Genomic DNA, 17,194 nt, shown 5'->3' with positions numbered 1-17,194 from the left:
GGGCCTTTCCAGAGTACCGGCCCTGCTGAGCACCTTTATTTTGCTAGGAGCTTCATTTAATCCAAATTCAGTTGAGCAAAGGCCAACCTAAGGGTGTGGCCAGTATGTTTTGGTCACACAGTCTGCATGGGCTTTATGAAATAGCACAAGACATCCTTTCCTGATCTCCCAAGGTACCTCCCAAAGGCTATTTTCAACAACTTTGACTTGAGGTGTGCCCAGTGGTGAAGTACATTGGGGTCTGGATCCAGAAGTGGAGGAAGTGTACTGAGACCCCCTGCTCCCCCAGGAAAAGCCAGTCCTTTTCCTAAAATTACGCTTTCTCAAGAGTTTAACTAAATATAGTTAGATAGGGCAGGAAGACAGAATAATGGTTCTACAAGGCTTTCATCCCTGTGGCTCTAAAGTCTCAAATTCAGTTCCTTGTACCATCATAAACCAGAACTGAGCAGTGCACTGGAAAAAACAAAACTGTATATATGTGTATTTTGAGATTTTTTATTTTGCTCTTTTAATGCAGTGCCAGGTTGGAAACCAGAGCCTTGCCCATAACACCATTCCATGGTCCATGGAACTCCACATGACTCTGCCCTTGCTGCTGTCCTGTAGTATCAGGAATCTAATTCAGGGCTTATGCGTGTAGGCATATGTTCTACCCACAGAGCCACCTCCTGACCCCTTGTTACCATTTCTCATTAACTGTGACCTCATTCGTTGTAGTTATGTTTTTGTTTTTGTTTTTTTTCTTTTATAATCTCAAGGGAGTTTTCACTGAAGGAAAACAAAAAAAAGGAAACTAGCAATAAGGGAGGTAGTTCAGTGCGTAGAGCACTAGATTTGCACTCATCAGGCCCCGGGTTGGATCACCGGCACAGCAGATCTGTAGCTGCTAGAATTACACTCAGGCCTTCCCAGCCCCCTTCATAAGTAAAGACATTTTAAATAAGAGAGGAAAGCTGCCCCACCCACCTACCACCACCCTCAACTTGGGGCATTTTAGCAGAACCTTTTTTTTTTTTTTAATATTTCTTTATTTATTTTCCCTTTTGTTGCCCTTGTTGTTTTTTATTGTTGTTGTAGTTGTTGTTGTTGTTGATGTCATTATTGTTGGATAGGAAAGAGAGAAATGGAGAGAGGAGAGGAAGACAGAGAGGGAGAGAGAAAGATAGACACCCGCAGACCTGCTTCACTGCTTGTGAAGTGACTACCCTGCAGGGGGGGAGCCAGGGGCTCGAACCAGGATCCTTACGCCAATCTTTGTGCTTAGAGCCACGTGCACTTAACCAGCTGCACTACCGCCTGACTCTCAGAACCTTTTTTTCTTAACCATTTTTTCCTTAGTTTATTGTACAGAGACAGAGAGAAATGATATAGAAGAGGAGATAGAGAAGGAGAGAGAAAGACACTTGCATCACTGCTTCACCACTCATGAAGTTTTTCCCCCTGCAGGTGGGGACCACAGGCTTGAACCTAGGTCCTTGTGTAACGTGTGTGCTCTACCAGGTGTACCAACACCCAGCCCTATAACCATTTTTTTTTTTCAATCTTTATTTTTATTTACTGGATAGAGACAGCCAGAAGTCGAGAGGGAAGGGGGTGATAGGGAGAGACAAAGAGACACCTGCAACACTGCTTCACCACTTGAAAAGCATTCCCCCTGCAGGTGGGGACTGGGGGCTCAAACCTATGTCCTTGTGCACTGTAATATGTTCACTCAACCAGGTGTGCCACCACCTACCCCCCCCCCATTTTCTTGAAGAACATTTTCCTCCAAAAATACAGCCACAAGGCCAGGAAATAGCTTAGCTTATTAGAGCACTAGTTTGCATACCTGAGGCCTTAAAGGCTCGGGATCAATCCCTGGTGTCACCTTATGCCAGAGCTGAGTGGTACTCTGATGGTTTCTCTCTTCCTTCCTTTTTCATCCTTTTTTTTTTTCCTGATACGTAAATAAGTAAATCTCTTAAAAAGAATATTCAGCCACAATTGGCCTACCAAATCCCAGGTTGAATAACAGACCTGTTACAGAATTGGCTCCAACAGGATGGACAGCAGTAGAGTGGGCTAGGGCCCTCCCTGGTTGCCTCACTCTCCACCTCTGCTGCTACCACAGCCTCCCATAGAAGGAATATAAGGCCTGGAAAGCCCCAGCCCTGCTATGGGGAGGCCATTTGAGGCCAGGGTGACTCAGGGTCCTAAAGTCATGTCAGTGGAAACTTATTACCCCTTCCCTGTCTGACGCCAGGTCCCCTGGTGCCTGAAGGTGGCAAAGAGTAGCACATGGGAGTCAGGAGGCCTGGGGGAGAACAGTTCTCTAATTAGCCACCAACTCGCCATGTGCCCTTGACCAAGCTTTTGTGCTCCCACCCTAGACCTCTGTTTCCCCATCTGTTAAAGGAAATTGACTTTGATAATCTCTTGGGCTCTTGCAACTCTGCATGGCAGAGACAATGGACCAAACTTTTTTTTTTTTTTTTTTTTTTTTTGGCAGCATATTTTTCTTCCTAATGAAGCCAAGCCAAGATTAAAATGGCCTTCCATTCCCATGTGTCTCATTGCAAGCAGCAGAGATACAGAGCCGAAGCAGACCAGGGAGAAGCTGCTTAGGGTTTAAAATGTCAAAGTCTTGATCCTTCTCACCAGAGGGGAGATGTCTCATGGATAATCCAAAAATGTGAAATAATCCTAAAACTGTTCCTCCTGGGCTCTGGGTGGGAAAATAAATGATGTGGAGTCTGGGTGTTTGGGCAGGTCACAGCTCAGTGAGATACATAATGGAACCACCCAGTGAGGCCTGAACACAGGAGGAACTGGGATGCCATCCAGCCCCACATTCTGGTCTCATTCCCTGCTCAGAGCTGGGAGTTAACAGCACTCTGCTCAAACCATTCAGTTGTTCAGAGACATCTGTCCAGCACACTACATGCAAGGCACTGAGGGCAACACAGTGGACACCATGTAGGAGGTGCTGGTCCTCGGGGGGCGTCCACTTTAGAGGGAGAGCCAGTAAACAGAATGCACAAAGTCTCTGATAATTATAGTCAGGGGAAGAGCTGTCTAAGAGAAGGAAAACTTGGAGGCTGCAAGAGCCTGCAGGAGGCTAACCAGATCCAAAAGCTGATGCCTGAAGGGTGAGAGGCGGCAGCTGGACAGTAGGAAGAGCGTTCTGGAAGAGGGAACAGCAGTGGATAAAGCAGGAAAGAGCTCAGCTACTCAGCTTTGATGAACTGATGGGAAGGCAGAAATGGTGTGCATGCAGACAGAGCTAGGTTATCAATGCACTGGAAAGAGTTTGAATTTTATCCCAAGACATAGGGAACCATTGAAGAGTTCTTGATTAGAGTACTTGGGTCACATGGGAACTAGGTGAGCATTAAAGGAGAGAGACAACAACAAGGGTGACTTGGACCCAAATGTCTCCCTTATTTATCTAAAACGGTACCTCAACTTCTTCACCTAGGGCCGCCCTCCAGTGCTAGGAACTAGAAAAGCTTATTGTGGAAGTAAGGGAGAGTGGAGGACTGCAGGGGGAAAGAATAGGAGGAGGAAGAGTTAGCAGAAGGAGTATCACTATCAACATTGGGCTTAAGTAAAAGAGGACAGTCACAGGCAGGCAAGACAATTCACGTGGACAGTGGTGCACCTATATCATCATGTGCTGAACCCAGGTTTGAACCAGGTGCCCACCACACTGGAGGAAGCTTCAGTGCTACAGTGTCTTTCCCTTTCTCTAGATCTGTCTCTGCTTCTCCCTGATAAAGTCAGTCTGGAGTGGTGAAGCCCCAGTGACAACAACAGAAAAATAAATAAATAATGATACATGGCACACCTAGTTGCATACACACCATACTCAAGGACCCAGGTTCAAGCTCCCAATCCCCACCTGGAGGGGGAAAGTCAAGACCAGTGCTGCAGGTCTCCTTCTCTCTCCCCTTTCCCTCTTGATTTTTCTATTTCTATCCCATAAATGAATAAATAAAATATTTTAAAAATGTTTAATTATGATAAGAGGGACAGTCACAGGCTCTGTCACAACAGGCAGTGAGCACTTTGACACCTTGCACTTGAGAAGCAATAAATAATTCAGCTCGGCCTCACATCTGGTTCCTCATGCCCATCCTAGCCCCAGGTTGGAGGAGATGAAACAGATGTAGTCCCTGCCCTTGGAGTTCAGCAGCCACCCCAAGAAACTAAAGCCAGTGTACAGAGAACCCAAGCAAGTCCTGGGCACTCAGAGACAGGAACAGACAAGACTTATACACAGAGGAGGGTGGGTGTTGGGCCCTTTGTTTGGAAAGGGACATAGATTTGTGCTAGGCTGTTGGCATCGCTCCTCATTGACCCTGTACAGTGGTCTGGGAGGTGGATTCACCCTCTCCCACCAAAGAATCAAGGAAACAGAATTACTACATAAGGCCTTGCCTGAAGAATACATAGTTGCTAACTGGTAGATCCAGGATTTGAACCCAGAACTATGTGCCCTCTCCCTTTCCACCCACAGCCTGAATTCTCTGCCACACTGTTCTCTCTCCACCTCTTTCTTGTCCTGATTCCCCATCCACACACTGACAGATTGGTTGGACGTGCCCTCCAGTTCTTTGGGGGTCTGACATTTTAAATGATTGTTGAGGTTCTGTGACAGAAGCTGCTTCTGAACTCAACCTTGAATAGGTGAGACTTGGAGGTGTGCAGAGTGGGAGAGGAGGACAGTCAAGCAGAGGCATTTGTGAGCCAGAGCAGATCTTACCCCAGTGTGAATTCAAGGGCAGTTTAGAGTGTGGAGTGCAGGGGCCCAGCTGGTCTGAGCACTGTGCTGGAGCACTGAGACAGAGACAGGAGGGGGTAAGACTGACAACTGCCTGCTCTGAAACAAACTCCTCTCTCAGGTCCTTTGAGAGAGTGGGGCTAGACAAAATGGCTCCCCATTGGACCTGCATGGCTGAAGATCAGCTCCAACCAGACCTGAGGACTGGATCAGAGGGTAGGAACGCCACCCTCCGTGGTGTTCAGCAATCTGAAATCCTCCTCTCCTCCTGATTCCCCTTCAGACCTAGACCTGAGGCCAAAAGAAATGTCACAGGTCCTCCAAGGTTACACCATCTGGGGTCTGAGCAGAACAGGAAGCAATTTCAAGGCCAACATCCAGACAGGGTCAGCAGGCATGTCCAGACCTGGGCCAGACTCTACTGCTCTGGGCTTTGTCTCGCCATGTCTTGAAACCTCCTGAGGTCATTTGATCTTGCCTCTGGCTTTGAGCGAGAGGCCCTCATGTTAGGGGACAGCTCGTCCTGCTGAGCCTCTCCTGGACTCCCCTTCCTGCTCTCTGAGGCCGTCCTCCCTCCAGTCCTGTCTCTGGCCTCTCCCACAGCCATTTTTAGGCCTGGCCTTATTGTTCTAAGCTCTCGTTTCCTGGAAATACAATCTCTCTGTGAACATGCCCACTCACGCTCCTCCTCTCCCATCTCCACACAACTTCATGGATCTGGAAGAGCCCGGAGGAACATGACCCTGAGACAGAAGGGTGGTGGCTAGGAGCATGCCTGTGGGTACAGATGGCATTCTCTGCAGAGCCTGGTTCCAACCCTTGCCAGCTATGTGACCTGGTGAGTCACATCACCTCACTGTGTCTCTTGTGAGAATTAAACAAGATTACCCATGAAGCATTTCCCCATAGGGAACACATAGTCACTGGTCGATAAAGGATGGATAAATACCTCCCCACATCTGAATGCTGAAGCCTCTGACCCTTTCTTGCTTGCTCAGTACTCCAGAGCCTTTATCAGCTCTCTCTTCTCTCCGGGGAAGGATTTTGTATTCAAGGGTGGGTTGGGGGCCTTTGGCAGGAGGTTGTGAAATACTGGTAGTTCTTTGTCTCGGCAGTGGGGATCTCTCCTTAGGGTGTCCAGAGACCAAGGAAATCACACCCAACAAACGCAAAGCCTCAGTGAGCAATAGGACCCAGACTCTTGAATGACCCAAGTGTTCTTTCTCTCATCTGAGAAATTACTAGGCCAATGTATAGCTCCGAGGTATATATAGCATGCTTTACATGTGAAGACCCTCAGTTTGATGCCCAGCAACCAAAACTTTTTTTTTCCCCACCTTGTCCCTTGTGGCTTTCTCTTCCTATTTTATGGCAGTGGGTCCCTGGGTCCTGGATCTTGTGTAATTCCACCACTCTTGAGCCAATTTTTTTATTTACTATTATTGCCACCCTGGTTATCACTGGCCCCAAGTGCCTACACAGCTCCACCACTCCTGGCAGCCTTTTTTTTTTTCCTCTAGAGGTTAAGACAGGTGGGAAGACACTGCAGCACTACTCCACTGCTCATGAAGCTTCCCCCTGAAAGCACTCCCATGTGGAAACGCAGGGCTCAGACCTAGGTCTTTCCTCATGATACTGTGTGTGCTTTACTGGGTGAGCCACCTACTGGCCCCCCTTTCTGTTTTAAGATGAGGCTAACAAGGCGAGAAAGAGAAGACAAAGTACCGCTCCAGTACATGCAGTGCTGGGGATTGAACTAGGGGCCACAGGCATGAAAATCTACTGCTCTACCAGTTGTGGCATTTCCCCAGCCACTTGCTTTTCTTTAATCTCAGAAAAAGACAGCTGAGGGAGACCAGTCCACCATGTGATACTTCCCCCAGTGCTGTGGTGCCATGATTTCCAGCATAGTAAGGCAGGCTCTTTACCAGGTGAACTATCTCCCAGCCCTTCCTGTGACTTCATGTCCCACCCTACAGATTTGCCATCTTTGTTGTCCTAACTTGCATTGCCATGGTGCCCTGTCTCTGCTAGAGGTCAAGGGGAAGCAGATTAAGTCTGTTCGTCACACCTGAACCAGCTGGCGACCCTGGCCATCGTATCTGGTGCTGAGGGCACTATGAAACAAGACAAATCTCCTACCCTTATGGAGTCTGCATCCTAGGAATGGGTATTTATTAAAAAGCTTTCAGGAAGGGTGGGGTAGATAGCATAATGATTATGCAAAAAGACTCTCAAGCCAGAGGCTCCAAAGTCCCAGGTTCAATCCCCCACACCACCGTAAGGCAGAGATGATCAGTGCTCTGGTAAAAAAAATAAGAAAGAAAGAAAAAGAAAAAGCTTTCAGGGATAGAAAGTACCACCTGCAGCCCTGCTTCACCACTCGTGACGTTTTCCCCTCTGCAGGTATGGCTTGAACTCAGGTCCTCCTGCACTGTGATATGTGTGCTTAACCAGGTGTGTCACTGCCTGGCAGGGAAACAGCATAATGGTTATGGAAAAGACTTTGATGCCTAAGGCACCAGAAGTCCCAGGTTCAATCCTCAGCACTGCCATAAGCCAGACCTGAGCAGTGCTCTAGTAAGAAAGAGAGACCAACTTTTTAAAAAATATTTATTTTATTTATTCCCTTTTGTTGCCCTTGTTGTTTTATTGTTGTAGTTACTATTGTTGTTATTGATGTCGTTGTTGGATAGGACAGAAAAAATGGAGGGGGGGGAGGCAGAGAGGGGGAGAGAAAGATAGACACCTGCAGACCTCCTTCACTGCTTGTGAAGGGACAAGCAGTGGGGACCTGGGGCCTTGAACCGGGATCCTTATGCCGGTCCTTGCGCTTTGCACCACCTGCACTTAACCTACTGTGCCACCACCCGACTCCCGAGAAACTAGCTTCTATGATTCCACTGTTTTAACGTATTTTTGGTTGCATCCTAGTGTTTTGGGTACTGACATCCTCCTCTTCCATCCCTGTGTATGGAATCAGGATGGAATTTGGGATTGCTTCCCCCACCACCACCACCACCATTGTACCTTGCCTTTAACTGTTCCCTAGCCAGAGCTACTTACCCTCTCTACCTATTATCCAACTCCCATCTGTCAGTTTCTATCTTTCACTCAGACATCACCTCCTCCAAGAAGCATTCCAGGATCCTTCCCAGACCCTACTAATCTCTAGCACTTTATACACCCATGACAACCCTTCTTGGGAACGTTCACTTCCTCATGCCTCCAACTCCTTTAGGCTGTTTACTCATCTCTGTGCACAGTTCCCTCCTCCCTCCCCAGCGTCTCATCATGCCTGGAACATTTCAGGGTTCAGGGTTTGTGGTGTTCCCCTGAGTCAAAGAAGATTAGGGAGAAGTGTGAGAGGAAAGGTTAAGCACTGGGGAGTGGGTAAGAGACAATTTCTGTCACCTCCCACTGTCATCAGGATACACTCCTGGAAATGGGGTGGGAGGTATCTCATTACAGCAGTTCAAACTCTCAGTGCTTTTGGAATTCTTCAAGTACAACCCCTCCCAGAAAGGGAGAAGGGCTCACCCAAGGACACATCGCCACCCAGACAAGGAAGCAAGGTGGAGGAACTAGGAAGGACCTTTAGTGATCCCCCAGTTCCTTGTTCCTTTGATACGTGTGCACTGAACTAGGTCCCTGGCCCCTCAACTCTTCTGTTTTTGCCTTTTCCTCAGCTTTCACTTGGGTCACATGCCCATCCGCAACCCCTAGATTGTTGTTTTTAATTGCCACTAGAATTATCACTGGGTCTCAGTGCCTGCACAACAAACTCACCTCTCTTGGAGGCCATTTTTTATTCCTTCCTTTTTGTTTTTGATAGAGACAAAGAAGTTGAGAGTGAAAGGGGAGATAAAGAAGGAGAAAGAGATGCCTGCAGCACTGCTTTGCCGTTTGTCAAGCTTCCCCTCTGTAGGTGGGAAGTGGGGTCTTGAACCTAGGTCCTTGCTTATGGTAACATGCTCTCTGCTGGGTATGCCACTGCCTGACCCTTATTTATTTTTGAAAATTTTTTAATTTTTTATTATCTTTATTTGATTTACTGGGCAGAGACAGCCAGAAATCGAAAGGGAAGGGGGTGATAGGGAGAAACAGAGAGACACCTGCAACACTGCTTCACCACTTGAAAAGCATTCCCCCTGCAGGTGGGGTCTGGGGGCTCGAACCTGAGTCCTTGTGCACTGTAACATGTTCACTCAACCATGTGTGCCACCACTCGGCCCTTACTTACTTTTTTACCAGGGCACTGCTCAACTCTGGTTTATGGTGATGCCAAGTATTGAACCTGGGATGTCTGGTGCCTCAGGCATGATTAGTCCTTGTCTTTACATTGACATCTCCAGTCAGGAGGGTAAAGAATGTGTGGGTGGGGGAGTCGGGTGGTAGCACAGGGGTTAAGCACACGTGGCACCAAGCGCAAGGACTAGCGTAAGGATCCCGGTTCGAGCCCCTGGCTCCCCACCTGCAGGAGAGTTGCTTCACAAGCTGTGAAGCAGATCTGCAGGTGTCTTTCTCTCCTCCTCTCTGTCTTCCCCTCTCTCAATTCCTATCTGTCCTATCCAACAACGACAACATCAATAACAACAATAATAACTACAACAGTAAAACAACAAGGGCAACAAAAGGGAATACATAAATAAATATTAAAACAAAAAAGACATATTCTCTGTCTCTCTCTCATTTTATTTTAATGAAAGAGAGAAAGAGACCAGAGCACCGCCCAGCTCTGTTATGTGGTAGTGTTGGGGATTGAACCTGGGACTTCACAAGTCTTTGTGTAACTTTTATGTTCTCTTTTCTAGCCCCTCAACTCTTATTTTATATAGAAACTGAAGCCCAGGTTACATAGCAATGCAGCCTCTCAAAAATTTGTGCATTCTCTCTCTCTCTCTCTCTCTCTTTCTTTTTTTTTTTTGCCTCCAGGGTTATCACTGGGACTTGGTGCCTGTACTATGAATTCACTGCTCCTGGAGGCTATTTTTTCCCTTTTGTTGCCCTTGTTGTTCTTATTGCTATCATTGTTGTTGGATAGGACAGAGAAATGGAGAGAAGAGGGGAAGACAGAGAGGGGGAGAGAAAGATAGACACCTGCAGACCTGCTTCACTGCCTGTAAAGCGACCCCCCTGCAGGTGGGGAGCCGGGGGCTCAAACTGGCATCCTTACACCAGCCCTTGCGCTTTGTGCCATGTGCGCTTAACCTGCTGCGCTACCACTGGGCCCCCCTGCATTCTCTTTCCCTGCACTCTTCTGTTTGACGTGGAGACCCACTTCTGGAGGGCAGAGACTAGAAGGCAGGGGTTAGACCTTAATTCAGGGCCAAGTAGTTAGTGTGTGTACTTCTCTAGGGTGTGATTTATACATGATCTGCAGCACTCTTAGTCCCTGCTCAGCTAGCCCTCAGTGCCCCCGGTGCCAACTCCCACTAGCATGCAGAGACCACTTAATGTCCTGGCACCTCTGACAGTAAAACCACTGGAGTGCAGGGACTAGGGATGGGCTGGCTGTGGTCATTCATTATGGAGCTGCTTAAAGATGAAGTCGCAGGAATAATGGCTGGTGTCCTGGAGCACCAGGCAGGGATACAGAAGTACCACACACAGGCCTCTGCCCTGGAGGAGTATGGAAGGGAATGACAAGTACACAGGTAGCTATGGTAACACGGTGTGCTAAGGAGGCATCCCAGAGCGCTGTGCAAGACCTGAGCTGGACCTTGACATGCTATTCAGACTTAAGATGTTGTATGTCACTCAGCACACAGCCTTTTCTTTCTTTTCCTTTTTTTTAACATTTATTTTGGATAGAGACATAAATTGAGAGGGGAGGGTGAGAGACATCTGCAGCATTGTTTCACCACTCATGAAACATCCATCCTATAGGTGGGGACTGAGAGCTTGAGCCCAGGTCCTTGCACACTGTAATGAGTAAACTCAACCAGGTGTGCCACCACCCAAGGCCCCACCCCCACCCCAGCACACAGTCTTAACCCTAGTGTGCACTAGACACCATGCTCAGCAGAGAAAGAGCCACTGTCCCTCGAGCCAAAGCTGGTCTAGGTGCCTCCTCCTTGCTCCCCAAGGTTCCCCAGTCTTCCTTTAGCACAGCCCCCATCTGCCTGCATTGTCATTGTCTGCTCTGGGATCTTGGGTGTGTGCTCTCCCACTTTATCTCAGTGCACAGGCTCTGGGCTTCCTGGCTCCGCTCTGTCTTGTGGAAAGCTGAATCTAGCAAGGTGAAGCTGCAGCGCTTTCCCTGCTTCTGGGCTCAAGAACCTCTGGTTTTGATTCTCTCCCCATCCCCCTCTCCCTCCAGCCCCCAGATTCTGGCCAAGTCAGGAAAGCTGGGGAGGGTGGTAGGAGGAGGAAGGTGAGACAGGCATGGCTTAGCAGAGGCTGAGAAAGCTCCCTGCTGCCTGGCCACTGGCACCACGGGAATGGTTCTGGCAGTCGCTGCCGGCTGCACTGAGATCACCATGGAGACCTGGCTTGGAGAGGGTCACTGGTGGTGGCTGAGGGCTGGAGGGGGTGGGGGCTTCAGATTTATGCTGAGTCTCCCAGCCTGCCTTGGGGTCCTTGGGGGAGCAGGAGAGGTTACGTTTCCAACACTCAAGTCTCCTAGGCAGTTTGGAATAGCCCACCTAAGTTGCCCCCTCTCATCATCCCAACACACTATACCTGTCACCCCAGTGAGGGCCCTTAGTTTGGCAGCTGTTCTTCAACTTCACTGAAGCTGTACTACAGTAGATAGATGGCCTCAGCTTGCCAACCCAACCTGTCCCCTGCAGATATGACAGTCCTGGCCGCTAATGGATACCCCTCTGTCTCTGCAGCTGTTCCCATTTGTCACCCTAGCTGCAGAGATCTGACATCCATCCCAACAGTCCCTCCACCCCCAAGAGCTGCATTTCTACCACACCCCAATTGTAATACAGCTGTCACCTTAGCAAGCATACCTCTTACACCTACAGCTAGTATTCCATCCTCCCTCACCTGCAGAGGCCTGACAGCTTAACAAAGACACAGCCTCGACCCTCCCTGCACGCCTCTGCTCACCACCTGGTTTCCTACACCCGGATAAGGTACTGCCCCTCCCTGGGAGAGCCCACCTGGCTCTCCTAGCTCCTGGGGGAGTCCTGGCAAGTCCAGCCTCAGGACAAAAAGTCTTCCCTGGGGCTGACTGCCCAGCAGACAGCGGCTGAGGCTGAGCAGAATTTCAATGTAGCCTGGTGGGAAGGGAAGCCAAGAAAGGACAAGAGAGGAGAGGCTTTCTGTAGCTGCCTGGTTGCTGTGGGGGTGGGGGAGGGTGGAGGGACTTGCTGAGGAGTCTTAAAAGGCAGTTCTAGTATCCGCAGGCCTGCCCCCTAATTCTGGTGGGATGGTCACTCACCCAGCGTGGGAGACTGTTAGATCTCAGGCTCTGAAAGGACCAGGCTAATGAATGACTGGCAGTCTTGAGCATGACCTAGCTCACCCTAGCAAAGCTGAGGGTCTGCATAGGGAAGTCAGGTCCCCAGGTGCCCTGAACATGTAATTAAGACCATCTAGGAGAAAAAAAAAAAGGGGAGGAAGGGTTCCTTCAGACCTCCAGGGTCTGGTGATTGTAGGGATTGGGGATTTGGGCGTCTCTGAGCTTCAGGAAGGCAGAGGTGCAGCCAGATACAGATGGTATTGTGCTAGGCAGGCTTTGTTCCTTTATTTCAGACAGACTTCCTCATTCCCTTACCTCTAAGGAACAGAATGGTATTGGTAGGGACTGAGTAGATGGCTGCTGAAGAAGAAATTAAAGCTGCAGCTTATACCTGTGCTAAGGCACTACCTCTCCCTTCGTGTCATCCAGCTGAAGAGCTTAGGTTGGAGGAATTGCAGGACTCAGCATTGCATGAGGAAATCGAGGCTCTGAGAGCCCTACTGGCCTGGGCCCCGGGAAAACCATGAATAATAATTAGTATAATTTATTATGCATTTACATGCCAAGCTTAATCTGCCTTAAATTACTGAATCCTCCCTCCCAACCAGTGCATTGGCTCATTCTCTAATCACAAATGAGTAAACTGAGGCTCACAGAGATTCAGTTGCATGTCCAGGGCCATAGAGCTAATTAAATGGCATTGCAGTGATTGAACTCAGCTGTCTGACTTGAGATTACTATTGATATATAACAAACCCCAAAGCCTGGAATTCCAACTCCTCGCCTAACACCAGTGTGGGCCTTGGGCACACACCTGCTTTCCCTATAGGGAAGCTGAGCTTAGAGGAGGCCCTAAGTGGTTAAGAATCTCCTGGAGACTGCTTGAATTTTCTAGAAGGAACTTGGAACTGGGTGGGGATTCTGTTCCTGTTCTTAGTCTCCGTGTCCTAGAAACTCCTTGTCTGTGTCTGCAACTTACTTATGCTGCCTCTTTTCTTGTGTGTTTTTCTTTTTTTGCAGCTTTCAGAAAACCAATGCCAAGACCCCTCCCAGCGTCCACATCGTCCTCTGGCAGGAGCTCCTGCCCCTCTGCCTCCCACGCCACCCACCCACCCCCTGCAGTTCCCTTTCACCCTACCCTTCCCCACCCATCTCCTCCATGCAGAAGCCGAAGGTGAGCCCTTTCTGCACAAAACCAGCAATTGTAAATACTTTTTAAAAATGTACAAAAACTTAAAAACAACTGTTTTAGAAAAAGACAAAAAAAAAAAAAAAAGAGCGAGAGAGCGAGCGTGTGCAAGAGGTTGCGAGCAGGGCCCCAAGGTGTCCAGAGCCCTGCAAGTATGCACTGAGAAATTTATCTACAGGTCGTTTGACAAAAATGAACAATATCCTATTTATTGTATATACTGTTTTATTATAAATCGTGGATTGTATATTGCATTCTGTAAACTGCTGTGGTCCCGTGGTGTGCAAACTCGCATGGTGGGGGGGAGGGAGAAGAACCTCTTGCGGGAGCTTTTTTTTTTCTTTCCTTTCTTATTTTTCACTCTTTTGGGTTTTCTCTTCTGTTGTTGTTGTTTTCTGTTGGCAGGACACACCCAAAGATCCCAGTTTGTATTAAAAAGAAATGGAAAGGGCGGAGGGTAGATAGCATAATGGTTATGCAAACAGACTCTCATGCCTGAGGCTCCAAAGTCCCAGGTTCAATCCCCCGCACCACCATAAGCCAGAACTGAACAGTGCTCTGGTTAAAAAAAAATAATAATAATAAAAATAAAATAAAAAAAAAGAAATGGAAAAAAGCAAAAAAAAAACACACACCAATCTTGTGTCTTATGAAAGGGGGTAAGTGAGGGTGGATGGAAGGAAGGGAGGGGAGGAACCTGGCTGAGCTTTGTCACCAGCCACTGGCTGCCTAGAGGAATTGAAATACTTCCATGCGTTGCCTCCCTCAGATCGGAGTCACCTGTGCAGATGGGCCCCTTACTCCACCCCAGGCCCTGGGTCTCCCCAGTCTACACTCTGCTTGGCCCTTGGTCCATGCATCCTATGCCAAGTTCAGGGATTCTGACAGTTCTATTTTGTTCTCTCTCATATATATATATATATTTCCCCCTATTGTTGTCATTGGAGCTTCACCGTTCCAGGCCCACTTTTTGCAGCTACAGAGATAGACATCATGGCACTGCAGCCTTTCCTGTTGTAACAGGGATTCAAACCTGGGTCACATGCATTCCAAAGCAGATGCCCTTCCAGGAGAGCTGTCTTCTGATCTGGGACTCCTATTATATTCTAAGGCTCAGATCCCTCCCTTTTGCTCTGAGCCATTTTTTCACTCGGAGAGAGGCACCTTAGTTTTTCCCATGTGGTGCCGGAACTTTAGTCTGGGTCCACGTATGGCAAGGGACACACCCTACTCAGTGAGCTCTCTCTCAGGCCCTGGATCACCATTCTTTCCTAATTGAATTGGGGACCAGGGCCATGAGATGGCTCACTCAACAGAGTACACACTTTGCCGTGAGCCAGGATTTGGGTTCAATCCTTTAGCCACCACATGAGAGCTTCACGAGTGGTGGAGCAGTGCTGTGGCTTTTTCCCTTCTCTCTTTGTCTATTAACCGCTAGCTAGGAAAAAGAAATGAGAAAATGCAAATCTTCTGGGAGCAGAGAAGTCATGCAGGTGTGGAGCACCACCAATCAACCTAGTGGCAAAAAAAAAGAAAAAGAAATGCAGGGGTGGGACATGGACTGTGGTGTACCTGGTAGAGAACATGTTATGTTACGGTGCTCAAGTTTTGTACCTGGATTCAAACCCCTGGTCCTCACCTGCAAGGAGGAAGCTTCAAGAACATTGAAGGGGTTCTACAGATCTCTCACTCCCTCCCTGTCTCCCCCTTCCCTCTCAGTTTCTCTCTATGTCTACCCAAAATAGGAAAGTAAATAAATAAATAGTATTAAAAAATAGACAGGGGTGCCTTCCTCCAGGATCCCTACCCCTCTTCCCCTGACTTTCCCAAGGAACCTCCATTATGGATCAGGTTTTGAGTTTCCTTCACCGTTGAACACTACAATTCTATTCTGGCTCAAGGACACGTATCTTTGAGCTACTCACTCTAGCCTACATCCAAGAACCCTTGTAGGAGGGAGAACCTTGCCCCTCTTTTCAACAAGGACTGTAGTATCCCCTATTTGTGTTTCCTTTGTCTTCAACACCACCACCCACCCATCCCAACCCCCATTTTACCCCAGAATTTCTGCATCTGCCTGTGTAAACATGAGGTCTGCCTAGGTCATTGTTTCTCTGCCTTCATTTTTGTTTCCACCCTGAACCCCAAATGCGGGGTCTGTGTTTCCTCCCAGTTTTGGTAAACTCTGAGAAAAGAAAACTACTAGCCCCACTGCCTATTTCTGATGGATCTGGAAAAGCTGAGCTGGTTTCCACTCCCTGACCTTAGGGAACTCCTGGCTACCCTTAACCAAAGCACAATTGCCTGGCCTTAAAAACAAACGAACGAACAAAACAGCTTTTTCCATGGCCCCATTTAATGCTAAAACCCTACTGAATATGGTTTATCTGGGGCTCTCCCTGCTGAAACTGACGGCCACCCAGAGGGACAACCCTAAGAGATGTGCTTTCAAGGCCCAGACCTTGGAGACTCAAAGGAGGCTTTCATCTGAGGAAATAAAGCCTTATCTTGTAGCCACCCCTGAAAGAGGAGGCCTGAGGACTCAGACAGGGAAAGGTAACAGTCTGTAAAGCTGCAGCCTCTGCTGGATAAGGCTCCCCACTCACCAACCTCCAGGCTCCTCCAGACGCAAGAAGACACTGCCCCTCCCCAGCTGCTGTGTGAAGGAGAAGCCATCCACTGAGCTCAAATGAGCTCAAGCCCACAGTCCAGTCTGGAGCAAGAACACAAAGGTTTTCCAGAGCTCAGGCTAAGGTCATGAGCATAAAAAAAATAATAAAGAGGGAAAATTCCTAAAGGAGAGAAAAGCTGGAGGTGTGAGGGAGAATGGCAAAGGCAGAACCACACATACTTAGGCCTGCTTGAAGTAGACATTGCCTACTGTTGGGGCAAGAGAGGGAAGGGGCTCTGGCAAGGTCATTGGGACAGGGTGGAAGAAGGAATGGGAGAGCCAGTGGAGGGAGGCCTAGAGAAGCTTGTCTTCTGTTCCAGGAGTCTCCTGCAGGGAACAAATGAATAGGTTCAGAGACACTGGAGGCTGGAGACACTTGGGCATGCTGTCCAGGTGGACGAGGCTAAGCAGGCAGAGCAGAACCCTGGCAGGTGTGGGGTAGGGGGGCTTAGGGCTCGGTGGGAAAGGAATGATGAGGTGAGCAGTGAGGGGCTGGGAGTTATTCATCGGAAGGGACTGAGGCTCAACTTGAGTGGAGCTGGAAGGACTGGGAAGGGCCCTATGCTTGGGAATCGATGGTGTGGAGAAGAGGAGACCTAGGGAGAAAGTGAGAATTTAGTGGAGTGATTAATCACAACCCAGCCTGGAAGCTTGCTGACTTGGAAAGGGCTTTGTGGGAAGGATGGAAACGCACTGCAAGGAGAGAGGGGCCTGGAGTGGGGAGACTTGAAAAGTGAAGGAGAGGGTTGGGAGCCAGCATCATGATTATGCAAAAAGACTCATGGCAGAGGCAACAAAGGTCCCAAGAGTCAATCCCCAGTACCACCATAAACCAGAGTTGAACTTTTCTGATTGAAAATAAACAAAATAAATAAAAATTTTAAAAAGCAAGAAGTAAAGGGATCAGCAAGAGAATAGGAGCTTCGAGAGAAGGCGATGCAGAGCTGTATGGCTAATGGGCCAGAAGACCTCAGGTCTGTAGAACTGACTCTGGAAGATCTTCAAGAACCAAGGCCCCAGCCTCTGGGATGGACGGTTCCCTGAGACTGTTCCAGGTGGGTGGAACAAGGATGGGGGATGTTCTAAAAAAAAAAAAAAAAAAAAACTGGGGTCTTTTAGCAGTGCTCTGGTAAAAAAAAAAAAAATCTAAAC

At 48.4% G+C, this 17,194-nt stretch overlaps 1 protein-coding gene across 8 annotated transcripts in view; it reads left to right on the top strand.

The window, feature by feature from the left end:
- Positions 1-13,623, top strand: part of AHDC1 (AT-hook DNA binding motif containing 1) — a 73,662-nt gene extending 60,039 nt beyond the window's left edge. For all 8 annotated transcript variants that reach the window (XR_009553734.1, XM_060205649.1, XM_060205648.1 and 5 more), the window contains one exon: positions 13,203-13,623. The gene's annotated coding sequence lies outside the window, so the exon portion shown is untranslated. The remainder of the gene's footprint in view (positions 1-13,202) is intronic.
- Positions 13,624-17,194: the final 3,571 nt, after the last annotated feature.

The sequence above is a fragment of the Erinaceus europaeus genome, chromosome 13, assembly GCF_950295315.1.
Source record: "Erinaceus europaeus chromosome 13, mEriEur2.1, whole genome shotgun sequence".
NCBI lineage: Eukaryota > Metazoa > Chordata > Mammalia > Eulipotyphla > Erinaceidae > Erinaceus > Erinaceus europaeus.
Note: the sequence above shows the minus strand (reverse complement) of the source record. Positions and strands in the feature narration are given on the sequence as shown.